The sequence below is a fragment of the Orycteropus afer genome, unplaced genomic scaffold (assembly GCF_000298275.1).
Source record: "Orycteropus afer afer isolate SDZICR_OR568_19922 unplaced genomic scaffold, OryAfe1.0 scaffold00061, whole genome shotgun sequence".
NCBI classification, from domain to species: domain Eukaryota; kingdom Metazoa; phylum Chordata; class Mammalia; order Tubulidentata; family Orycteropodidae; genus Orycteropus; species Orycteropus afer.
The window spans coordinates 4996503-5024244 of record NW_006921648.1 but is presented as its reverse complement, the minus strand read 5'-3'; positions in this window follow the sequence as shown (position 1 = coordinate 5024244).

Here is a 27742-nt window from a genome sequence, read left to right as displayed (position 1 = left end):
TGAAGGAAGAAGTCCAAGCTGCAGTGAAGGAAGTAGCAAAAAACAAGGCTCCAGGAATTGACAGAATACCCATTGAGATGTTTCAACAAACAGATGCAATGCTGGAGGTGTTCATTCATATATGCCAAGAAATTTGGAAGATAGCTACCTGGTCAGCAGCCTGGAAGAGATCCCTATCTGTGCCCATTCCAAAAAAAGTGATCCAACAGAATGCAGAAATTATCAAGCAATATCATTACTATCAAATGCAAGTAAAATTCTTCTGAAAGAAAACTGAAAAAAAGCAGTGCACGGACAGGGAAATGCCAGGAATTCAAGCCAGATTCCGAAGAGGACATGGAACAAAGGATATCACTGATGATGTCAGATGAATCTTGGCTGAAAGCAAAGAATCCCAGAAAGTGTTTTATTGATGATGCAAAAGCATTCAACTTTGTGGGTGGTGACAAATTCTGAAAAATATTGCAAAGAATGAGAATTCCAAAACACTAAATTGTGCTTATGAGGAACCTGTATGTAAACCAAAGAAGCAGTCATTTGAACAGAACTACAGGAGACTGCACGGTTTAAAATCAGGAAAGGTGTGTGCATCAGGGTTGTATCCTTTCACCATATTTAATTCAATCTGTAGGCTAAGCAACTAATATGAGAAGCTGGGCTACATGAAGAAGAGCATGGCATCAGGACTGGAAAAAGATTCATTAACAACCTGTGATATACAGATGACGCGACTTTGCTGGATGAAAGTGAAGAAGACTTGAAGCGCTTAGTGATGAAGATCAAAGACTCAGACTGCAGGATGGATTACACACCAATATAAAGAAAACAAAAGTCCTCACAGCCAGACCAAGAAGGAAAATCATGATAAGTGGGGAAAATACTGAAGCTGTCAGGGATTTCGTTCTACTGAGATCCACAATCAATGCCCATGGAAGCAGCAGTCAAGAAATCAAACAAATCTGCTGCAATAGACCTCTTTAAAGTATTAAATAGCAAAGCCAAGACGTCACTTTGAAGATTAAGGTATGCCTGACCCAAATCACTATCTTTTCAACCACCTCATATGCATGTGAGAGCTCTATAATGAATAAGAAGACTACAGAAGAATTAATGCCTTTGAATGGCAGTGTTGTTGAAAAATACTGAATATACCATGGACTATCAGAAGGACAAACAAATCTGTCTTGGAAGAAATACAATTGAAATGCTCCTTATAAGTAAGAGTGGCCAGACTTCGATTCTTGTACTTTGGTCGTGTTGTCAGGAGGGACCAATCCTTCTAGAAGGACATCATGCTTGGTAAAGTAGAGGGCCAATGAAAAAGGGGAAGACCCTAAGAGAAATGGGTCTGACACGGTGGCTGCAACCATGGGCTCGAGCACAGCCAGGATTGTAAGGATGGCAGTGTAAGGACCAGGCAGTGTTTTGTGCTGTTGTACACGTTGTACACAGGGTCACTGTGAGTTGAAACTGACTTTACAGCACCTAACAACAATAACAACAACATCAGCTGATGGTTTCCTGAAAATTAATATCATGGCACCAGCAGAAAGGTGAAGGAGGGCTAATACTGATGGTCTGCAGTCCTTGGGTGATGCAAACGGTGAACACACTCAGCTGGGAACCGAAAGGGTAGAGGTTCAAGCCCACACAGAGACCCTAGGAATTAAGACCTGGTGGTCTACTTCTGAAAGATCAGCCACTGAAATCCTTTGGTGCACAGCTCTACCCGGAAGCACATGAGGTCACCATGAGTCAGTCAACTGTCCTCTGGCTGGTTGTGGACTCCAGGCCACGTTACTCACTGTGGGAACTCTCAATTGTCATTTGGAAACTTTGAATGAAGCTTTCTCGTTTCTTTGTGACCCTTCCTTTTTAAAAAAAATAATAAAATAAAATTTTAATTCTCCATTATGTTTCAAATGGGGTACTTAGTGCTTTGGATTTGATTTCCTGGGTGCAGTAGAAATTGCAAATGCAAGGAAACACCATATTGGAAATCTGACTGTTCAATGAATCACAGAATTCTTCTTTCATTTGTCACAGGAAGAAAAAGAGAGAGAGAGCATGGAGTTAAAGTTGTTTATAAGACGATCAAACTGAGATCCCTGAGAAGCAATTATTTAGAAGGCATTTTCCTCCATTTCCTGTAGCTTTATCATTTTAATACTGAAAGGCATTTAACTGGAAATCACTTTTTTTTCAAACAGCAGTCTCATAATCCTTTATAAAATCTCTCCCCAGTAAGATCAGTAGGAAGGTTTGCACATGTCACAATATAATGGGGAAGAAAGTAGCCTCCCAGCCCTTTGCCACTAATCTCTGAGAACATCCCACAGAAAGCAAGCCAAGGATGCTGACTGCATTTCTCCATTTCCCGCAAATCCTGTGCAAGCAGAACCATCAGTCCAGGTTGGATCAGTATTTCCACTAAGTGACCAGTTTCCATTACCTTTTCACCTTGGATTCAGAACCTCCAATGAGGCTACATCTTGTTTGGGTGCACACTTCCTGAGGAATTTAACCCTTGGCTGCTGAGGAGTGCACACCCCAGGCACCTGCCCTTCACATTTTAACCACACAAGCATTATCTTCAGCTTCGAGGCCCTTGTGAAAATATCCAAGTGCAAACATTGTAGTGGTCACAGTGGTGGCGCCAACTCATGGCGACCTTGCAGACAACAGTTCAACGCTGTTGGTCCTGCATCCTCTTCATGATCCTTGGGGTCTGTGGGCCCACTGTTGTGGCCGCTGTGTGGATCCAGCTCATGGAGGGGTTCCTGGTTTTCACCGACCCTCCACTTTACCCAACAGGATGTCCTTTGCTAGTGTTTGGACTTTCCTCATGGCACGTCCAAGTCTGGGAGACAAAGTCTCTCCAACTTTACTTCCAAGGACCATTCTGGCTGCATTTCTTCTGAGACTAGAAGGTGCCGATGGCTGAAAGGCTTAGACATGTGCCAAAAGCAATCAGATACTACGCTGTTTTCAGGTTCTAGCAAACACAGCAGTCCTCAGTGTCCATTCTACTGCTCTTCCTGCTCAAGGGGGGAGGGAGGGACGAGAGGCCTCCTTGATGAGATCCACACCTTCTTAGCCTGCTCTCTCTTCCTCCATCTGGTGAACTGGATTTGCACATTCAGATTTTTAAAAAAATAAAAACAGTAATAAATGATTTTTGAGAGAAGACAATGAGTCATCGGCAGAGAGGATCCACTCGGAGACACTATGAACTTTCAGCCCAGGGCTGCAGGTCCACATACCTGTGCAAACAAGTGCTGCACCTGAGAGAGGGAGCACACAGCCTCCTTTCAAGGGGAGATCATTGTCAGGTGAGAACATGGCCCAGCATGGCCAGAACTTTCCATTTTTAAGAAAAGGAGAAATCTAGCTTTTGAGGGAACCCCTCAGTGAGATGGACTGACACCACAGCTACAACAATGGGACACACCAACGATCCTGAAGGTGGTGCAGGAGTGGGCAATGTTCTGACAGAGCATTGTCGGAGCCAACTCGACAGCAAATAATAACAACAACAACACGTCAGCAAATAAAACAAACTTAAAATAAATTGTGTGGATCAAACAAAAACCTCCACAGGCCAGATACAGTCATTGGGCCACAAGGCTCTAACCTCTGTTTCAAACTCAAGGACAGCCAGAAAACAAGCCCTCCATAAAGGAGATGTATGGAGGAGAAGCAAGGAAGCCATGGCTAGCACTGAAAAAGTGAGGGGCTTCCTGTTCCTAAAATATCAGAATGTTCCCAGGTATCCCCCTCAGCTGCAGCAAAGCATTTCCCAATAGCATCATGCTAATATGTCCCTAGAGATCAGCGGTGGCTTATGGTTCCAAAAGGTTTTGGGGTTTTTTCAGAGGGGTGCTGAAAATTAGTTGTTTTTCTTTTTAAAGTGTGGTATATGCATCTCTCTTGTGTGCCTAAGGCATTTGACTGCTAACCAGAAGGCTAGCTGTTCAAACCCACCAGCCCTCCTCAGAAGGAAGGTTGAGCAATCTACTTCCATAGTGATAGCACTTTGGAAACCCAGGGAGGGGTCGCTATGAGTCAGATCCAACTTGACAGCAGTGAGTTTGGTTTGGTTTGAACTACTTCTAGTCTACCTACCCTGAAGTTTATGGACAGACGGGTGTTTCAGGAAAGGGGATATTTTTACACTGACACCCCTGTCACAAGGATCACATTCTGCAACCCTGCACAATGAATGACAAAGGGTCCCTAGCTTTCCCATCCCATTAACTGAAAAGATAGAGTTACTCTCCCCCACTCAATGCAAGAAGAGCCAGCAGGCCCTGGGGTGCTGACTCAGCATGTCAGCCAGCCCACTGTCAGTCAATCATTCATTGGAAGAGAATACTGCAAGGCCCTGACTCTGCAGAATATAAAGCTGGAGGCAGCAGTCACAGCGGGGAGGTGGCTCCCAGGCAGGGTCTGTCTTCAGGGATGAAGTCCATAAGGAGCAGAGACGGCAGCAAAGAAAAGCGTTAGGAATGTAGGGACGCATCAATGCATTTGTGAACACCCAAGAGTGCTGAGCAACGTGAATTCCTTGACAATCTCAATCTTCTCTCCATTTATTGTGATGCTGCTCATTGGTCCAGTTGTGAGGATTTTTGTTTTCTTTATGTTGAGACGTAATCCATACTGCAGACAGTATTCTTCAACCTTCATCAGTAGGTGCCTTAAGTCATCCTCACTTTCAGCAAGCAAAGTTGTATCGTCTGCATATCTCAGGTTGTTAATGATTCTTCCTCCAATCCTGATACCACGTTTTTCTTCATACAGTCCAGCTTCTCGGATTATTTGCTCAGCATATAGATTGAATAAGTGTGGAGAAAGGATACAACCCTGACACACTCCCTTCTTGATTTTAAACCATGTAGTGTCCCCTTGTTCTGTTCGAACGACAGCCTCCTGGTCAAGGTACAGATTCCTCATGAGTACAATTCTTAAAGTCCTAACGTTCAGACTGAGAGAGGCTGTGATTAGGAATCATGCTGGCGAAGAATGCTGAAAGTACCATGGACTGCTAAAAGAACTAACAGATCTGTCCTGGAGGAAGTGTAGACCCAGAAAGCTCCTTGGAAGCAAGAATGGCCAGACTTCATCTCACCTATTTTGGTCATGTTGCAAGAAGGGACCATTCCCTGGAGAAGGATGTCATGCTTGGTAGGGTGGAGGGTCGACGAAAGAGGGGGAGGCCTTCAATGAGATGGATTGATACGGTGGCTGCAATGATGAGCTCAAGTATAGCAGGGATTGTGGGGCTGGCGCGGGATAGGGCAGTGTTTCATTGTGCTGTGCATGGGGTCGCTATGAGTCAGAAACGACTCGACGGCACTTACAACAACAACAACAACAAGAGTGCTGAGTACCCACAAAGCTGCTTCATCAAAATGTGTGTGTGTCTGTGTGTGTGTTTGAGAGAGAGAGAGAGAACGAGAGAGAGCTTGTCTACCTTGTAGACACTGCTGTCATTGCTACTGGACATCACATCAGTCCCTGACTCAGTCAAGGGATGACCCAACTTAGATGATATGTCTGGAATAGACAAATGCAGAGAGACAGAAAGGAAGCTAGCAGTTGCCAAGGGCTGGGGTAAGGAAGAGGAACAGGAGTGACTGTGGGCACAGGCCTCCTTTTGTGGTGTTGAAAATGTCTTGGACTCCAGAAAGATGATGGCTGGTCAATAATGTGACTGCACTAAACCCCATTGGACTGGACACTTTAAAATGGTCACTAGGTATATTTAGGGTATGTAAGTTGTACTTCAATGAAAAAATGCCAGAAAAAAGGAAGGTACAGCAAGGAAAGAGAGGAGCACACTTTCGAGTTACTAGGTCCGTTTTCTTCCCAAGAAAAACCTGTACCAACCTGTTCTCTAGTCACCTATGGGGTAGTGCCGACCACCAGGACCAGGCACTATTTTTTCTCAATGTTTTATTGTGATTTGAGTAAAAGTTGACAGAACAAATAGGTTTTCCCGTCAACTGTTCATGCACGTTTTGCTTCATAACATTGAATGCAGTCCCCACAAGGTACCAGCAGTCTTCCCGCTTCCTCCCCATGTTTATCACTTCCATTCACCCTTTCCTGTCCCTTCCTGCCTCCTGAGCTTTATCCCCGGGCAGATGCTGCCCTTCTGCTCTTTCAAAGACTTTCAAAGGATCACCTGCCACCCCACAGCTGAGTGAAGGGGAGGGTCAGCCAAGAGACAAAGACCAGGTAGTTCTGTTCACTGAAGACAAGACTGTGTGTCTCAGTCAACTCAAGGCCCTCCTGCTCTTGTTTCAACATCATGAAGACAGTGTAGTGGGTACCCAGGAACACAATGTATAGCTAAGAAATCTGGGGCACAGAGACTTTGTGTGACATACCCAGGTCATACACAGCCAAGACAGCACCCAAGCTTGCTGACAGGATGGTTACCTACATAGGTGTGCTAAAGAAGTTATCAGTTAGGGTTACTCTGAACCCCAGGATCCATGCATACACAAAGGGTATTCAGGAGAATGTACCTAAGGAGGGTTAGTTAGCTGTGAATTGCTGGGCAGTACAGTAGGTTAACATGCTCAGCTGCTAACTGGATGGTTGGAGGCTTGAGTCCACCCACAGGTACCTTGGAAGAAAGGTCTGGTGATCTGCTTGTGAAAAACCAGCCAATGGAACCGTGTGGAGCTCAGTTCTACCCTGACACATAAGGGATCACCATCAATAGGAATTACGGCATCTGCTTTAGCGAGCTATATCAAGTGAGGCATGGAAAATGGTCCAGACAGCAGCATCCTGCCTCTCATCTCCTCTCTTCAGTGAGACTGTATGCCACAATGCTCTAAGCTCTTACCTGCACATGTGTCCCCTGAGTTTCCTGTCCTGGCTACATGGCTTTAATCTCTGCCCAGTATTCTCCTGGCTGGAGAAGGAGGCTCAGTGGAACCGCAGGCTGCAGCCCAAAAATCTTATCCTTTCCCCTCCCCTAAATGATGAATAGCATTTTCCCTTTTCAGCCACTTATGCTGGCACACATACCATTTCGATTCTTGAAGTCCTAACGTTCAGACTGAGAGAGGCTGTGATTAGAAATTGTGCTCCCATCAAGGAAGCTCCAGGAATGAAATGAAAGCCTCACTTAACGAGCTGTGTGGGCTCAGGAGCGCAAGAAGAACCATCACTTCCTGTGTTGTGTCTGTCCATATTGGGGAAAATATGGGGACAACTGAGGACATTTCCATCAAGGGACTGCTATGAAGATTAAGTGAGATAATGCAGGCAACACACTTGAACAAGACATTCAGTAGGGCGAGGGACATATCCATTATGCTGTTGTGAGGTGTCGTTGAGTCTACTTCGATTCACAGTGACCCCATGTGACAGAGGAGAACTGGCCCATAGAGCTTCTTTAGCTATAAGCTTCATGGAAGCTGTTTGCCCAGGTCCTTCTCTGATAGAGGTAGGGTGTGGGTTCGAATCACCATCCAGTTGGTTAGCAACCAAGCTCTTAACCATTGTCCCACCAGGGCTCCATGTGTTAGTTAATATCTATCAGTAATTTATCATGTAGTAAGTAAGTCTGGCCACCTGGTTTCAAACAATGGCTTCACTGGTCCTAGCTGAGTAAACCTGGACAAGTTACTGACCTTCTCTGAGTGTTATTTCTTCATCTGTCAAGTGCAAAGAGCCTTATCTATCAGAAGAGGTGGATTTCAACATTAGGTAATACTGGCCACACAAGAGCTCAGCAGAGAGCCTGACACACACTTCCAGGGACATCACCATGAACATTATTAATATTACTGTGACACACACAGCAAAACGGTTCCTGTTGGCAGCAATCATCTGAGCAGGTGTTTCTGCTAAATAAGAAAACACAGTTTGCAAAGCAATTAAGTTTTCAACAAGAAGAATTATTTAAACCAAAGGTAAACCTTATCTATGCCAAGACACTTGGAAGTGGCCTACCTGGCCAACAGCCTGGAAGAGATCCATATTTGTGCCCATTCCAAAGAAAGGCGATCCAACAGAATGCAGAAATGATCAAGCAATATCATTAATATCACATGAAAGTAAAGTTTTGCTGAAGATAATTCAAAAATGGTTGCAGCAGTGCATTGACAGGCAACTGCCAGAAATGCAAGCTGGATTCAGAAGGGGACGTGGAATGAGGGCTATCATTGCTGATGTCAGAAAGATGTTGGCTGAAAGTAGAGAATACCAGAAAGATGTTTACCTGTGTTTTATTGACTATGGAAAGGCATTCGGCTGTGTGGATCATAACAAATTATGGATAACATTGAGAAGAATGGGAATTCCAGAGCACTTAATTGTTCTCATGAGGAACGTGTACATAGACCAGGAGGCTGTCATTTGAACAGAACAAGGGGATACTGCATAGTTTAAAATCAGGAAAGGTGTGCATCAGGGTTCTATCCTTTCACCATACTTATTCAATCTGCATGCTGAACAAATAATCTGAAAACCTGGACTACATGAAGAAAATTACAGCATCAGGATTAGAGGAAGACTCATTAACAACTTGTATGCAGATGACACAACCCTGCTCGCCAAAAGTGAAGAAGACTTGAAGTATTTACTGATGAAGATCAAAGACTACAGCCTTCAGTATGGATTACCCCTCAACATAAAGAAAACAAAAATCCTCACAACTGCACCTGTAACCAACATCATGATAAATGGAGAAAATATTGGTATTGTAAAGGGTTTCATTTTACTTGGATCCACAATCAATGCCCATGGAAGTAGCAGTCAAGAAATCAAATGACATATTGCATTGGGCAAAATTGCTGCAAAAGACCTCTGTACAGTGTTAAAAGGCAAAGATGTCACCTTAAAGACTAAGGTGTGTCTGACTCAAGCCACAGAATTTTCAATTGCCTCATATGCATGTGAAGGTTGGACAATGAATAAGGAAGACTGAAGAAGAATGGATGCCTTTGTATGTGGTGCTGACACCAACTATACAATGGACGGCTAGAACCACAGCCATTCGCACCTTAGAAGCAAGGATGGAAAGACTTCATCTCGTCTCGTGTACTTCAGACACATGACCAGGAGGGACCAGTCCCTGGAGAAGGACATCTTGCTTTAGCAAAAGTAGAGGGTCAGTGAAAAAGAGAAAGACCCTCAACGAGATGGATTGACACAATGGCTGCAACGATGGGCTCATCCATGGCAATGAGTATGAGGATGGCACAGCACAGTGACCCCTTTTGTTCTGTTGTACATGGTGTCACTATGGGTTGGAACCAACCTGACAGCTCCTAACAACAACCAAACAAGGTAAAACTGTGTAGATGGAGAACAAGTTAGTAGTTGCCAGTGGTTGGGAGATGATGAGAACGGATGACCAAACGGAGCTGGAAGAGGGAATTTTTGGAATGACGGAATTGTTTTTGTATTGCCTGTGGTGATAGAGGAGTCCTTGGGTGGTACAGATAGTTACCACCCTCTGCTGTTTACTGAAAGGCTGAAGGACTGATCCACCCAGACCTGCCTCAGAAGAAAGGCCTGGTAATCTACTTCCACAAAAGCAGCCAACGAAAACGGTATGGAGCAAGTTCTATTCTGACACCCATGGGGTCCCCATGAGTTGCAGCTAACTTGATGGCAACTGGTTTGGTTTTGTTTCTAGAAAGGTTCAAGGTTTGCAAACCTATGTGAGTCTCCCTAGTTTTTGCTTATTGAATCATACTGGCCAGTAAAGTCCTAAAATCTAGGAGCTTCTTCCCCTCAGAATGTTGGGTATTTCTCACAAGAATCCTAGATTGTAATCATCCTAAATATCATCATAATAACTGCTGAAATGAGTTTCACTGAGTCGTGTTGGCAATAGACTAGCTATACACTTCCTCATCCTTTTTCTGACAAGAAATTCTATCAGCAAGATTGAACTTAGTACAGTGTTAATGGTCTGGAAGTCATGTCCCACTCCAAGAAGGATTTTTTTGTGACACTGTTTACGTCCCATTAATTAAAATTTGTAAATAAAAATAAAAGCAATAAAAAATCAATAAAACAAGCAATAAATCACTACACCTACCACTGCCAACAACTGTTGTCCGTTCCCCCCTCACATCAGTGAGACTAAAAAGGTACACACACTCAAGGTGAAGTCCATGCTTGAAGGTTCTCATCATTTCCATGGCAAAGGTGGTCCGATGAGTTATTATTAACATCCATCCATTGCATGAAATACTATTAATCAAAGAGCCTAATTGTCAAATAATCTATGAGAACCGAATTTCCACATAGTTTCAGATACACATAGTTTCAATACAGTTTTTTTCACAGTTTCAATACAGTTCTTTTTTCTTTGTGAGCATGAGACAAGAGAGAGGAGGAAACTAATGAGTCCACACCTGTGTGGAGACTGACACCTGGCAAGAATGGTAAATAAAGACTTTCTCCCCAGGTGGCAGTGGTTTGAATACAGGTATGCTTGGGCCTACGTGAATCTCTTTGAGAGAAACCCGCACCATTTGGAACAGCTGGATACCAACCCCAGGGTTGCAGATTGGGATAATAAAATGCCATTACTGTGCCAGTGGTGATATGGGTCTTTCTGGGATGGGAGCCGAGGAAAAGAATAGCCTAGGTGGAATAACAGATTAGAAGAGGAAGGGAACGCGGCCTCTCTGAATTCGTCCAATCAGTGCAAGGCCACACATTTCTAGAGGATCCGTGGCACTCCAGGTGTCATGCCCCACCCACCCTCAAGGTGGGTTCAACCCAAGGTTCCGCTTTCAGCTTCTGCTGTCCTGTCTTCCCACATTTTTATTTTGTCATTAGTGTTGCTTTTCACAGTATGTAGCAGGAGACATGAAGTGAGGGGCTTAAATATCGATAAACCCGGAGGCGTGCTGCACGGTGAGGATCCCCCCCCCCAGAGCTGCTGCTGCCCCTTCTTGGAGGCCACATCCCCCACATGCCAGCTGAACACTTTTCTCTCACGTCAGCTGTCTTCTCTACAAACTCTGGACATCTATTCCTTCCATCCCATTTCCCCCTTCACAACGGACGCCCATCTAACTGCCTGAATGAACCTTCATTACACTACTGGCAAAGACTCAGCGTCTCAAGGGGAACTTTGATTCTTCTATTGGAAATCACATATCAGATAATGAATAAAGCTAATAGTTAATTGCATCCATGGCTGAACCCTTTTAAGATGCCAAGCAATGCTACCAATGCTGTCTGTACACTGTCATGTAATACCTACAGCACAGAAGCTGGAATGCCTGCACTGTATTACCCTCTTCATGTTACACGAGCAGATGGAAGAACTCAAAGGTTAATTTGCACCAATTCATGGAACTGAAATATACCAGAGATTGGGTTCAAAACCACGCCTCCACTGGGCCAAGTGTTACATGTAAATAATTTCAATCAACCCATATATTAATCCCCTTCTATCAAATCACTGAGCTCTGGTGGAACCGTGGTTAAGGCATTGGGCTGCTAACCAAAAGGTTGGTGGTTAGAACCCACCAGCTGCTCCATAGGAGAAAGATGAGACAATCCGTTTCCGTAAAAGTTGACAGCCTTGGAAACCCTATGGTGCAGTCCTACTCTGCCCTTGAGGGTCGCTATGAGTCAGAATCAACTTGATGGCAGTGAATTTGTTAATATGTATATACTAAAACACATCATTTTGTCCTATATAAACATTTACAGCCTTGGATACCCTCTGTGGGTCACTATGAAATGGAAATTTGTTGGCAGTGGACTTGGTGTTTTTTGTTTGTTTTTAATCAAATTAGTTACTGAAAAATGAGAGAGTAGGCTGTACTAATTCACTGGAAAACGACGTGATGCTTTGGTAAAACAGAGGGCCAATGAAAATGAGGGAAATCCCCCATCCAATGAATTGACATAATAGTCTGAACAGCGGACACAAACGTACCAACCAGCATTAAGACGGTGCAGGAGCAAGCCTCCCTTCATTCTGCTGTGTGTGGTGTCCCCATGAGGCGGAGACAACCCAAGCCAACAACGATAACTGTCCACGGTTATACCTGTGGTGTGTGTCTCTTAACGTCTAACCCCACTGCTGGTATCCATGCAACCTATGAGAGTCTTCCTTTCTCATTTCTTTCTATTCCAAAACATTCTACATATCGCCCCTGAGTCTTAGGCCCCATAACTCTTGGTTGAGAGGAGGCTTTCCTGTGCGTTGTAAGGTGTTGGGCTGGTAGCTCCGTGCTTAACCGTCTGCCACCCAGAGATTCCTCCAGCCAAGAAAACGCTGTACAGAGGTTGTACTCCGTAGCATCCACTAGGTGCCAGCAGAGGGCCCCTTCCCCAGTTGTGACAACCGAGAATGACTCTAGATGTGGTCGAATGTCCCTGAGAGGCAACATTGCCCCCAAGGAGAACAAGGGCTCCACATTACCCAATTCTTGAGGACTGAGATGAGATGCAATTTGCTCCCCTTCCTGTCACTCTCAGAATGTCCTCACGTAGAAAGCGTTCAAGGTAATAGTGTGTTGATCTAGCATCCTTATGGATCCACCTTAATTGGAGGGTTTTGTTTTTGGAAACAGCCAGCAGGGAGTTGTTTTAATCTGCCATTAAGTCCACATCATTTCACAAAGGACTGCTGAAAAATGCACACTACTTAGGTATCCATTGTGTTTGTGCAGGAGACTGAGTCCTGCCTCCCCTGATAGGATGTCTTCTAAAAGGCAATCTTTGATTTCATTTTATTTTTTCAGCGCCTCCCTAGGATTCCCTGATGCTCTCCCCCAATCGCCAATTTCCAGAGGGGTTATTTATGGCACTCCGGGGAATTGGGGTGGTACAGCGGCTGAGTCAGAGTGACCCACAAAGAATAAACCAGAGCCCCAGACAAGCTGGGAAGAATAATGGACTAAGAATAATAATGAAGAAAACAGAAACCTCAGTGCAAAATCTCGTGTGATCACCCATAAAGCACACTCTTTTGTGTCGATATGAGATGTGCTTACAGATGAAAGATTGATCATTTTCAGATTACTTACTCCTTGGTGATATTACAGGTCCCCGGGTGGTGCAAGTGATTTGCATTTGACTACCAACCTACGGGAGCTCTGGTGGCACAGTGGTTAAGGTGTTCGGCTGCTAACCAAAAGGTCAGCGGTTCAAACCCACCAGCCCTCTGTGGGAGAAAGATGAGGCAGTCTGTTTTCCTAAAGATTGACAGCCTTGGAAACCCCATGGGGCAGTTCTACTCTGTCCTTTAGAGGTGCTGTGAGTCAGAATCTACTCCAGGCAGTGGGTTTTGGTACTAAGTTAAAGGTTGACTGTTTGAACCCACACAGTGATACCACAGAAGGAAGGCCTGGTGATCTGCTCCTTTAAAGATTGTTGTTGTAGTTGTTAGTTTCCTGACTGTCTGTACCAAACCATGGTGATCCCATGTGTGCAGCATGGAGCTGTGCCCCCAAGGGTTTCCTTTCGGAGAACATCACAGGCTTTCCTTCCGAGGCACCTTGCGGTGGGTCCGAACTGCCGACCTTTTGGCTAACAGTCAGTTACTTAACCCTTTTGGCCTCCCAGGGCCTCCTCCAGCTGTAACACATGGGCCACCATGAGTCACAATAGACTTAGCAGCAAAGGGTTCTGTGATATTAACATCCTTTCCAGAAAGTGACAACTGTACTTATAAGGAACCAAAGACACTCAAAGAAGAGATTTCCAAATACAAGGGTGAAATCGTAAGGCTATGACTGGTGAAGAAAGGCCCTGTTTGACTCAGTACAACAAGAAATGCTGCCCCCTCCCCCCTTTTAAAAAATATATATAATATCTTGTTTGAAGTAAAATTGAAGAGTGTAAGTTATCCCTAAGCCAACTTTTTTTTACCTAAAATGCTGTACAAAGATTCCTGTGGCATTTCTGCTGCCCTTAAATTTTAATAATACTGATAAAATATTCTGCTCTCCCCAGCCAAGCAATTTTTTAACTTTAATTGGTAAGCCCTCATTTATTATTTCTAAAGCATAAAAATTCTAATATCCAGGATTTATAACTTAGCCAGGCAATTGTGACTGCAAATGTATTTTTAAGTGCACTAGAAAATAGAGAAAGCAAATGAACACTAGGGAAATTTGAGTTTGGACCACAATAGAAAAAGAATCTTTTACAACAAATCTGTCATTGACTAACTATATCATGCCTCATCCAAGACATAAAGCATCCTTCTGCAACCCCTGGAGTGATAACAACGGCTTTTTCAGGGAACCAGAATGCAAACTGAATCAAGAGTAGAGCCACACGTCTTCCCAGTATAGACTCACCATCGATCATTTTGGAATCAACAGAGGAGCAAAACCTGACACTCGATGTGGCGATTCAGAGAAATATAAATATCAACTATCGATCCATAGGTAATCGATAAGGATTTTTAACTGCAGGTATTTTTATTCACAAAATAAAAACAAAAATGAAAAACCAAATTCATTGTCATTGAGTCGATTTCAAATTGTAGCAACCCCCATTGGGTTTCCAAGGTTGTAAATCTTTACAGAAGCAGACTGCCTCGTCTTTCTTCCCTGGAGCCGCTACTGGGTTCAAAGCACTGGCCTTCTGGTTCTCAGACAAATGCCTTCACCACTGCACTACCTTATTCCTTATTCCTGAAATAAGCTTTATGAAAATATTAAAGGGAAGAAGAGGTAATGAGCTCTGAAGAGAAAACGAGACACAGTATTTGGAAAATGCTCTGAGACTGGTACTGGGTTTGGGCATGACATGATAAAACCCTTCTCAGAAAATGGAAAATCAAGTTTCATTTATAACCCACTGAAAGCTAAATATCAGCCATCCATAGGCCTCAGGTGCTCATTCCTGGAATCTGTAAAAAGTAACTTCTAAGGTATAAGGGTCTTTGCAGATGAGATTAAATTCAGGGTTGTGAGATGGGAGATTACCCTGTTAGCAGGTAGGGCCTGGATGCAACCAGAAGTATCCTCAGAAGAGAGAGCCAGAGGGAGACTTGACACAGAAGAAGAGAAGGTGATGTGAAGACAGAAGCAGAGATTGAAGTGATGTGGCTACCAGCCAAGCGCTACTGGCAACCACCTGAATCTGGAGGAACAGATGAGTTCTCCCCTGGAGCCTTGGTGGTAGCGTGGCCCTGCAGAGACTTTGGTTTTCGCCCAGTGCTACTGATTTTGGACTTCTGGCCTCTTGATCATGGGAGAACGAATTTCTGTTGTGTAACCACCAACTCCATGGTTATCTGTCTCTCTTGCCCGGAGCCTTTTGACAGCAGCCACAGGAAATGAATTCTCCCACACAGTATCCTGAGGGCCTGGTCCAAAATCTCCACTGTCTGACGCCATTGCCGCTGATAATGATTACACACAGGAACACAGCACCACCTAGAACATGGGAAGATGCACCAATGGGCAGGCACCCTGCTAGCATCCTCAGATGTTGTTCTTTCTTCCTCTCACTGCCACCATCTTTCAGAACAGGAAACAATGATTTACTGTCACATAACCATGAAGCAGCAGACCTGAAGTGAAAAGTCAGAAAGCTGATTCCAGGGCCCTCTGCTATAAGCACTCTGCTACACTGTCCCATGCATGATTCCTGATCCTAAGAAGCAAAGGCTTTGGTCTATGAAAGACAGAGACGCATCTTACAGGAAATGCCTGGGCCACCCGTGTGTCAGTATTTCTCACAATGAAAACTTATAAGAAGCAATCGGTGTGTGGTCACTCTCTTCACCTGAGGGCTGCTTCTGACAATCTGTTACATTTTGGTTATTAACAGTGAGATCAACATTTCCATCACAGCTAACAAGTAACAGCTGTATGTGACATCACAAAGGACATTTTCCAAGCCTTAAGTAGTCAGCTCAATTCTATGTCTGGGGACATCATCTGGGTTGTCAACAAGACCATGTTGTGTTGTTGACAGTTACCACTGAGTCAGAAATAAGTGCAGCAGAAATGAACCCACATGGTAGAAATAACCAGAACAGACACTAACAAACCCAGAATAATAATACAGGTGTGTGAGGTTGGTCCCACACGAGCAGAGAACCACAGGGTTGCCAAGGCTGTGGCCATGCAGAAGCGATCTCTGAGGTACCTCTGGGAAGCATCAACCTTTTGTTAGTGGTCCAGAGATTAAAAATTTGCAGCAGCCAGGGACTCCAATGAGGTCATCCATTGCCATGGAGTCAATTCCAACACACAGTGACCCTGTGGGACAGAATAGAATCGCCCCATATGGATTCTGAGGCTGTCATCTTTACAGAAGTAAAGTGCTGCATCTTTCTCCCAGTGGCAGGTTTTCAACCTCCAATCTTCCATTTAGCAGCTGAATGGTTAACCACTGTACCACCAGGTCTCCCCCTATAAGATCAGAGAACTACCAAATGATTAATAGGAAAAGGAATCAACCGGGACAACTTGGAATCTTTCTCACACCTATCCCTTGAGCCAATTATCTCACTGCTCAGAGTTTGTCCAAAAGAAGCAGAGATGTGACCAAAGACCTCTGTTCAAGGATTTTCATTGCAGCTTTTCACAGTAAAAAAGCATTAAAACAGTATTAGTGCCTAACAGACACACAATGGTTAGGTGTAACAGCACACCTAAACAGTGCACTACTACAGACCATTAAGTTTACCTTTCCAAAGAATATTTAATGTTGTGGAAGAAATGTTCATAATAAAATGTCGAGAACTTCCTCATAGGGTTTCTAAGGCTTTAATCTTTACAGAAGCAGACTGCCATATCTTTCTCCCATGGAGCAGCTAGAGGGTTCAAACTGCCGACCTTTTGGTTGGCAATTGAACATTTAAACACTGGACCACCAAGGCTCCAAGTTGTAATAGCAGGGCACAATAATAATACATACAGTTTGAGTCGAATTAAGTATCTGAGTATTCACAAACACACAGGGAAAAACAGTACAATGGGGACCCACTAGAATGATGTCAGCAAGTATTCTAGATGTCAGAACTGAGAGGATGAGGGGAGGGGAGGGCGCACTACTAGACAGGGAGAGACAAGTATCAATTTGGGTGAAGGGAAAGGCAATCTACCAAAAGTGAATGAATGACATAATAACACTAAGGAAAAGCAAGACACGGAGAGGTGCACAAAAGGTACAGAGAACAAAGATAAACATTCTGTCATACAAAGTACTGCATTATCAGTGATAGCAAACATTAACGTATGGGTAGATACATAGGTAGACAGACAAGTCCCTGAAAAAGGAATATCCCTATGACCATATATAAGGCTGACAGATATTTCTACCTACGTATTTGTATGTGTTGTAAGAATGTTCAATTATATAATAGAGCTAACAAGGGGCAAAGTTATGATAACTTCTTAGCCACAGCCAACCACCCCAAAGGAAAGAGTAGTTGGACCTGTGGGCTTGGGACAAAGGCGTAACATACTACACAAAATCTTGTTCCACATCCTACTTTGACGAGTAGCAACTGGAGTCTTAGAAGCTTGCAAGCAGCCATCTAGATGCAACAATGGATCTCTCCTCCTCCAGAGCAAAGAAGAATGAAGAAAACCAAAGACATGTGGAAACAATTAGTCCAAGGGACTTGTGGACTATGTGAACCTCAGCCATTATGACCATGAGACCAGAAGAACTAGATGGTACCCAGCTACCATTGTCAACCACTTGGAGGGGGATCGGTGCAGGAGATCAAAGATAGAGTGCGAGAACAATGTGGAACAAAAATCAAAATCATAAAAAAAGACCAGGTTTGCTGGTCTTATAGAACTTGGTGAAACCTCCAAGACTATGGCCTTTAGATACTCTTTAGGCCTGGAATTGAACTCACTCCTGTGACTTCCAGCCAAACCCCAAACAGGCACACAGGGTGAATATTTACATCCTTGAAACACTCCTTAGAATGACTAATCATGGGGGAACAGAAGAGCAGTGTTTGCCCAGAGAGACAGCTCAGGGGGCAGGAATGCATAGGAAAGAAGGATACAGGGAAGAGGTAACTACAGGGAGGAAGTGGGAAGAGAGCTGTTGCATTGTGAGGAATTGCAGTCAATGTCATGAAACAAAATGTGTATGAACTTCTGTATGGAAAATGAATTTGCTCTGTAAAAGTTCACCCAAATCACAGTATAATTTTTTTAATAAAAGAACTAAAAGGGTGTTCATTTTCATATATATATATACACATATATTTTTTTTTCAGTTGTCCTATTTTCCTGCAATTTATGTGTACTGTTTTATAAAAAGAAACAAAACAGCACGCATGTGCAAAGATGACAGCAGTGAAAATAGTCACATCCTCATGGAATCTACACTTGCTGGAGCCATGGAAGCTTGATAAACCCCCACAACTTAGCCCCAAGAGCATCTTAAAGCCTTACACCAAAAATAGCCCTGAAGTCTCCTTAAAACCAGCCAAGAGTTTAGCATAATAGTAAATATCTGCCTGAGCCATTATGCTCTTTTCAGATCCACCTCAAAAGGTAACATTGATGGATAATATTGTGAAGAATGGGAATTCTAGAACACTGCATTATTTTCAGGAGGAACCTGTACCCAGACCAAGAGGCAGTCATTCGAACAGAACAAGGGATACTGCATGGTTTAAAATCAGGAAAGGTGTGCATCAGGGTTGTATCCTTTGATCACATTTATTCGATTTGTATGCAGAGCAAGTAACCCGAGAAGCTGGACTATATGAAGAAGAGCACAGCATTGGGATTGGAGGACTCATCGACAACCTGAGTTATGCAGATGACACAACTTTGCTTGCTAAAAGTGAAGAGGACTTGAAGCACTGACTGATGACGATCCAAGACTACAGACTCCAGTGTGGATTACACCTCAACACAAGAAAAGAAAAATCTTCACAACTGGACCAATAAGCAGCATCGTGATAAACAGAGAAAAGACTGAAATCAAGGATTTCATTTTACTTGGATCCATGGTATACACCCATGGAAGCAGCAGTCAAGAAATCAAACGATGGGGTGCATGGACAATTCTGCTGCAAAGACCTCTTTAATGGGTTAAAAAGCAAAGTCCTCACTTTGAGGACTAAGGTGTGCCCAATGCAAGCCATGGTATTTTCAATCTTCTCATATGCACGTGAATGCCAGGCAATGAATTAGGAAGACTGAAGAAGAATTGATGCCTTTGAACTGGGGTGTTGGAGAGGAATACTGAATACACCATGGACTGCCAGAAGAATGAACAGGTTTGTCTTGGAAGAAAAACAAAGAGAATGTTCCTTAGAAGTAAGGATGGTAAAACTTCATCTCGCATGCTTTGGACATGTTATCAGGAGGGACAAAGTCCCTGGAGAAGGACGTCATTCTTCATAGATATCAGCAAAAATGAGGAAGACCCTCAATAAGGTGGATTGACACAGTGGCTGCAACAGTGACCTCAAACATGCCAATGATTTTGAGGACGGCATAAGAACTGGCAGCGTTGTGTTTTGTTTACACAGGCTCTCTGTGAGTTGGAATCGACTTGATGGCACTTAACCACAACAACGTATCTCAAAAGAAATTGATTTAAGACATACCCTATGCCAATACTGTCTCATTAACATAAGTAAGAAAACTTCTTCCCAAATGGTATTATAACCACAGGTACAGGGGTTAGGATTTATAGCAACTTGAAAGATTAGTTAGGAATCTTAGAAGGCAGAGAGTTTATGTTAACGGGACAGGAATAATTCAGAAAAGGAGGGGAGAAATGGTTACACAACTTGAAGGTTGTAGCCAGCGTCACTGAATGGTACACGGAGAAATGGTTGAACTGCTGTATGTTTTGCTGTGTGTATTCTCAACAACAGCAAAAAATAAAAAATAATAATAATAATTAAATTTTAGAAAAGGACAATAACCATGGGCGTTTTGAAGACATTTGCCTGCCCGTTTCTAAAAGACAGGACACAAAATTTCGGGGGGGGGGGTTCTGTCTGTGTTTTGTTGGCATCAGCACTCCCCACCGCTCCTCAAGATGCCAACCTTAAATAGGTGAAGGTGGTATTGTCTTCAATGATGGAAATGTGGATTTTGTGATAATTCTGATGAACATAATTCTGATTATATGTGTCCTTTCTGGACTATGATGTCCTGGTTTGAGTCATGGTCTATATGGATGGTGCCAAGTACCTTTTAACAATAGATGAGTTGTGCATTACAAATGGCTTATGCTCAAAACTAATGATCAGCATAAACAATCTTGCCTGCCACCAGCTCCAACAGAGCCTATAGATGTTCACCAACATGGTGGAGGATGGTCCCAAACAGGCTGTAGACAAGGTGCAGAGAGGGAGAGGTGTGATCAAACATCGGACGGTTTCTCTTTTGAATATGACTCCAGCAAAGCACTAATCTTTTCTGTAATATCTGATGTCTCCCCTCAGCAGACAAATGGCCAAGCAAAGGTAGGAAGTGAAAGATCAGCTGTTAGTTTTAAAGAAAATTAGCCCCAGGACCCAAGTCACGAGCATACTTTAGTTTCTGGAGCAGAAATTGGAGGTGTGTTTGCCTAATGGAAGCGAGCCCTGGTGGCTTGATGGTTAAGTGCTGGGCTGCTAACCAAAAGGTGGGCAGTTTGAACCCACCAGCTGCTGCGTGGAAGAAAAGACCTGATGACCTCCTACAAAGATGACAGCCTTGGAAATTCTACGGAACAGTTCTACTCTGTCACATTGGGTCATTATGAGTCAGAATCAACTTGATGGCAGTGGTTTTCATTTGTTTGTTTTACTGGGAAACCACAATCAAAATCGACATCAGATTTATTTATCTTTTCTGAAATTTCCTAAAAGTTGAATCCTTCAGCATTTGGTCTGGTGCATCTGACTTCATTCACTTAACATGGTGGGTGTGGTGGTGGTAGGCACCTGCAAGTCCATCCTGACTCATAGTGATCCCATGTGACAAGTAGAACCACCTTATAGAGAATTCTTGACTATGGTCTTTACAGCATATCGCCAGGTCTTTCCCCCACAGGACAACTGGGTGAGTTCACAGCCTCAACCTTTCAGTTCACAGCTGAATGCTAAGCATGAATTCTGTTTTTTGTTTGTTTGCATCTGTTTTGGCTGAATCATTTCTATGAATGAATTCTATGAATTTTGTTTCTGTTGCATGGATGTTGTTGTTATTACTGTTAGGTGTCATTGAGTCAACTCAGACTCCTAATGACCCCAAGTACAACAGAAAGAAACACTACCCCGTTGTGTGCCATCCTTACAATCCTTGCTATGTTTGAGCCCATCATTGCAGCCACTGTGTCAATGCATCTCATTGAAGGCCTTCCCCTTTTTCACAGACCCTCCACTTTAAGAAGCATGAAATCTTTCTCCAGGGAATGGTCCCTCTGGACAGCATAACCAAAGTACATGAGAAGAAGGCTGGCCATTCTCGCTTCCAAGGAGCATTACAGCTGCACTTCTTCCAGGACAGATTTGTTCATTTTTCTGACAGTCCATGGTACTTTCAGTATTCTTCTCCACACCATAATTCAAAGTCATCAACTCTTGTTCAATCTTCTTTATTCACTGTCCAACTTTCACACACATGTAAGGCAAATGAAAATATCATGGCTTTGGTTGGGCACACCTTAGTCTTCAAGTGAGACTTTTGCTTCCTAGCACTTTAAAGAGGTTTTTTGCAGCAGATATGCCCAGTGCAATATGATGTCTGATTTCTTGACTGTTGCTTCCTTGGGTGTTGACTGTAGATCCAAGTAAAATGAAATCCCTGACAACTTCAATCTTTTCTTCCTCCATTTATCATGATGTTGCTTATGGGTCCAGCTGTGAGGACTTTTGTTTTCTTTGTGTTGAGGTGTAATCCATACTGCAGACTGTAGCCTGAAATCTTCATCAGTAAGTGCTTCAAATTATCTTCATTTTCAGAAAGCAATGTTGTATCATCTGCATATCAAAGGTTGTTAATGAGTCTTTCTCCAATCCTGGTGCCATGTTCTTCATACAGTCCAGCTTCTCAGATTATTTACTCAGCATACAGATTGAATAAGTGTAATGAAAGGATAAAACCCTGCCACATACCCTTTCTGATTTTGAACCACGCAGTATCCCCTTGTTCTGTTCGAACGACAGCCTCCTTCTCTATGTACAGGTTCTTCATGAGCACAATTGAGTGTTCTGGAATTTTATTCTTTGCAATTTTACCCATAATCTGTTATGATCCACACAGTCAAATGTCTTTGCATAATCAGTATAACACAGGTAAACATCTTTCTGGTATTCTTTGCTTTCAGCCAAGATCCATCTGACATCAGCAATGATATCCTTCGTTCCATATTCTCTTCTGAATCTGCTTGAGTCTCTGGAAGTTCCCTGTCAAAATACTGCTGTAATCATTTTTTTTAGAGTACCTTCAGCAAAATTTTACTTGAGTGTGATATTAATGACATTGGTTGATAATTTCCACATTTTGTTGGATCACCTTCTTTGCATGGGCACAAATACGGATCTCCTCCAGTCAGGTGACCAGGTAGCTGTCCTCCAATCTTCTTGGCATAAATGACTAAGCACCTCCAGTGCTGCATCCATTTGCTGAAACATCTCAGAGGGTATTCTGTCCATTCCTGGAGCCTTGTTCTTCACCAATTCCTCCAGTGCAGCTTTGACATCTTCTTTCAGTACCATTGGCTCTTGATCATATGTCACCTCCTGAAATGGATGAACCTTGGCCAACTCTTTTTGGTACAATGACTGTGTATTCCTTCCATCTTCTTTTGATGCTTACTGCATCATTCAATATTTTGCCCATAGAATCCTTCCATATTACAACTTGAGGCTTGAATTTTTTTTTTTTTTTTTCCAGTTCTTTCAGCTTGAGAAAAGCCAACCATGGTTTTCACACTCCAGGTCTTTGCACATTTCATTATGATACTTTACTTTGTCCTCTCGAGCTGCTCTTTCAAATCTTCTGTTCAGCTATTTTATATCATCATTTCTTCTATTAGCTTTAACTACTCTCCATTCAAGAGCAAGCTTCAGAGTCTCTTCTGTCAGCCATTTTGGTCTTTTCTTCCTTTCCTGTCTTTTTAACAACAATTTGCTCTCTTCATGTATGACACTCTTAATGTCATCCCACAACTTGTCTTGTTTTTGGTTATTAGTGTTCAATACATCAAATCTATTCTCCAGATGATGTCTAAATTCAGGTGGGATATACTCAGGGTCATATTTTGGCTCTCATGGACTTGTTTTCATTTTCTTCAGCTTCAATTTGAACTTGCATATGAACAACTGATGGTCTGTTTTACATTCAGCTCCTAGCCTTGTTTTTACTGATGATATTGAGCTTCTCCATCACCCCTTTCCACAAATGTAGGCAATCTTATTCCTATGTATTCATGAATGTAATTCTTACCATATATTGTATTATATGAATATTTTCGTTTGGATAGAGCAAATTTCGTTTACCCATTCATTGGTGGAATGGATGGGCATGTAGATTGTTTACAGTTTTGGGCAAAGGGCCACTCTGTAAGGGCTGGACTGCTAACTGCAAGATCAGAAGTTCAAATATCACTAGCCACTCCTCAGGAGAAAATACTTGTTCTGCTCCTATAAATATTACAGCCTTGGAAACACTATGTGGCAATCTACTCTGTCCAATAGGGTCACTATGAGTTGCCATCAACTTGACAGCACACAACAACATTCTTTTTGCCTATTATGAATAAGGCTGCTATGAAGAAAGTAGATCGGTGGCTACGTGGGGCTGAGCATGAGAACAGAGACTGAGTACAAATGGGTATGGGGGAGGGACCTTTCTTGGGGTGATGGAAATGTCCTAAAATTTGATTGTAAAGTTTCTAAAAGTAATTGAATTTTTTAATTTATTTAAATGACATCTCTATGAAGCAGTTTAAAATATCCTTTAGACACTGTCAAAGGAGCTCTGGTGGTACTGTGGGTAAGGCATTTGGCTGCTAACCAGAAGATCAGTGGTTCAAACCCACCAGTGACCCCACAAGAGGAGGATGAGGCAACCTACTTCTGTAAAGATTTATAGTCTTGGAAACCCAATGGGAGTGGTTATGAGGTGGAATCAATTCGATGGCAGTAGGTTTGGTTTGGGTTTTGGTGTAGACATTGCCTGACTTCTAAGATGGTGTCAGTTAGCTCTTGAAAATGGGTTTTATACTGTAGTTTCAAAGGCTCCTCCTGACATGGCAATAGAAGGAGCCCTCCTGACAATTTTAAATGGCGTGAGAGAGACACCAAACAGGGGAGAGAGATGGTTCTGTACCACATGCTGGAAAAAGAAAGCCTATGGCTCCCAAAGTAAAAGGTCCACGAAGGTGGACACTGTGCATATGACGGGCCAGCGCATAGTCCAGGGTCCTGAGCTGGAAGCAGTAGCCCTAGATTCGCCTGGATCTAAAATAAATGACCCAGATTCTGCCAGGCTGAGGAGCAGAGTGTCCAAATCCTGAAGGGTGTTGGGCAAGAGAGGGGAGAGGGCCATGGGTTGAGATCACAGAGGCAGAATGGATCCCAGGGGTGAGGAAAAAGATAAGTCCAGCATCACGAGGAAAGGTGCCCCCAATTCAGAGCAAAGCAAAAAGGGAGAAGTTTATCTACCATAAAAGATGAATGTGGTAGACTGGCTAAGTCGAGCTTATTTCTTCTTTCTGGGTAGGAGGAGAGGGAAAGAGAGAAGAAGAGAAAGAGAGAGACAGGAAAAGGGAGAAGAAGAGAGAGAGAGAAGAGGAAGAGGAAGAGGAAGAGAGAGAGGTGTGGGGTAAGCGAGGAAGAAAAAAGGAGAGAGACTCAGAGAAGAGGGTGAGAGAGGGAGTCTTGAGGGATCCCAGGTGTCTACAGAGAAATTGCACGTAAACTCTCTACCAGGATGCCTAAAGGAACTTTTCCAGGACACCCTCCAACAGCTCACCTACAGCTGATGATTTGTGTTCTGCCAAATTATGCCCCTTATAAGGCTGAAAGGGACAGTGCCTCATCACCCAAGATAATTAAAAAACCAGGTTGATACAGTTTTATAGTTAACGTCTCAGAGTAATTAACAAACCCTACTGCAGCCCTAATGATGTCTCAACACATTTCTTTCTGGGAGAGAGGGAGAAAGGGAGGGGGCAGGGATGCTGGGAGAAGAGAGAGGGGAAGGAAGTGGGGAGGGAGAGGAGGAGGGGACACAGGAGGCCTTCAACTCAATGCATTTCAGGATGCGTCCTTTTGCTGGAAGGGGTAAGATTACACTCACCTCCTTCAGGTCAAAAATCACACTGCTGTTCAGAATAGCACTTTAATTATGAGCAAAGGAAAGCAGGCCATTCCGCCACGCATGTAGGATACAAAATACAGCAAGAATAGCAGTCACAGCATCTTGGGTCTTAATTATCAGACATGGGAAGCTCTCAGAGAACATTACAGAGCCAAAGCAATCAGCTCCCACGCTGGGCCTCCAAGAGGCTGCCCATTCCAGAGGACTCGCTCCTGGGGCCGTCAGGCTCTCACCTCCTACGAGTGGCTGACCTGGCCCAGCGGTTGCGGCTGCCCTGCTGATGAGGCCAAGGGAGGCCATGGTCTGTGTACAGGACTGGAGTCAGAAAGGGGCTTGTTCTGAGACAATAAAAGTAATGTGAAGAGCAGAGAATACAAAGAGTTGCATACAAAGGAATGCATTGTAGAGGCTGCCTCACAGCCAAAGCAAATTCACACATGTTGTTAGTGGCCTTCCAGTTGATTCATGGAGACCCCATGTGACTCAGAGCAGAGCTGAGCTCCAGTGTAGTGCCTAAGGCATTTGACTGCTAACCAGAAGGCTGGCAGTTCAAACCCACCAGCCGCTCCTCAGAAGGAAGACTGGGCAATCTACTTCCATAGAGATACCACCTCAGAAACCCAAGGAAGGGTCGCTGTGAGTGACATCGACTCAACGGCAGCGAGTTTAGTTTTGGTTTTTGGTTTGAAACAGTCTTTTGGAAGCAGACCTCCAGGCTTGTCTTCCAAGGCGCACCAACCGTTCGGCTAGTAGACGAGTGCTCAACTGTTTCGGCTAGTAGACGAGTGCTCAACTGTTTGCACGACCCAAAGACCAAACCCGTTGCCAGGGAGTCAATTCCAACTCATAATGACCCTACAGAACAGAACAGAACTGCCCCACAGGGTTTCCTAGGCTGTAGGACTTCACGGAATCAAAGCCCCAACCAAGTGCACTGCCAAGGAATAGACTTTGACTCACGGTGCCCCTAGAGGACAGAGTAGAACAGTTCCCAGAGAGTTTCTAAGGCTGTAAATCTTTACAGAAATAGATGCCCCATCTTTTTCCTATGGAGCAGATGGTGAGTTTGAACCACCGACTTCTCAGTCAGCAGCCAAGCACTTAACCACTGTGCCACCAGAGCTCTTTTTGCACCAGCAAATCTGGACTCCCAAATTCACACGTGGATGCTAACAATGTCTTGGTTCAGGCTATGACTACCCTGCACAGGCAGATGGTCCATTACTTCCACGACAATCCACCAGACTACTGTGCAGTGGAGACGGAGGACTGCTGACCCCAAGGGGCTGCTTTGAGAACTGGGCCGGTGCAGCCTGGAGATGCAGCACACTTCAGGTGTTGTCATCGGTATCCGCCCTTTGAACTTCTGTAACGGCCCCGCTAGGAAGTCATTACTGTGTCCATTTTACAGAAGAAGAAGATGGGCAAGGAGAGTTTGCAGAGCTATGCCAAGGTCACGCTGCCTTGGAAGGGGATGGCTCCAAAGTCTGGCCCTCAAGATCTTCAGAAGGATGCTATGCCTTAGAATATGAAGCTAGCCATTCTGAGCAGAAGGCCGCTTTGCACCTGCAGGGAGGGTTGGCCAGATAGTGAACCCTTGAGAATTCTTGGTCTTGGACCACGTAAGGAACTTTCCTAAGACAGTGGGTGGTAAGAGCACAAGTGTCATCATTCAGGCCACCCATGGTTGAATCTAAACTAGCCATTCGTTTGCTCTGGTAACTTGGGCCAGTTCATTAATCTCTCTGAGTCTTGGACTCTTCATTTAAAAAACAGTCAGTAGGAGTCACTGTACCATAGGGTCACCAGAACACTGACATAGATAAAGCACACAACACGTGGGATCTATAATAGGGACTCAATTGGTAGCCATTACTATGTGAAAATAGAATGAATCCAAACAGGATTTTCAACTTTGAATGCAGCTTACAACAAAGTACCTTTACTGGAAGGTTTGTGTACGAGGGGGCAGGGAGGGACATGAGCCTAGATAGACCAAAGCATTATATTAGAATACAGCAAAAAACGTTCCTCTGCCTCCAATTTCAATTAACATAGAGTTGACTATCTTGGACTATCCCAAACATGCAAATCTGCCGTTAAAAAAAAAAAAAAATTGCAACCCATAGTCCTCCCAAGCCTTACCTTCCAAATTCCTTCCCACTGAAAGATGCTTGTGGAGCATAAAAGATGCTCTGTATCACCTGCCTGTGCAGGTGATGATGTTGTTACCTCACCTGTCTGTGCAGGTGATGACATGGGAATGCAGGGTGGTTAGTTAGGGACTGTTTTGTCTTTATTTGTTTTGTTAATGTGCTTAAGAATCAAGTTGAAGAAATTCTTAATTAAGAACCACAGAGCCCATGATAACTAACCCTTCCATCTCTAAATAGACCTCCAATCAGAGGTCACGTTCTCCAGGACTTGCATCCACGGCCCACTTCTAGACATCACCAGGACCTCAC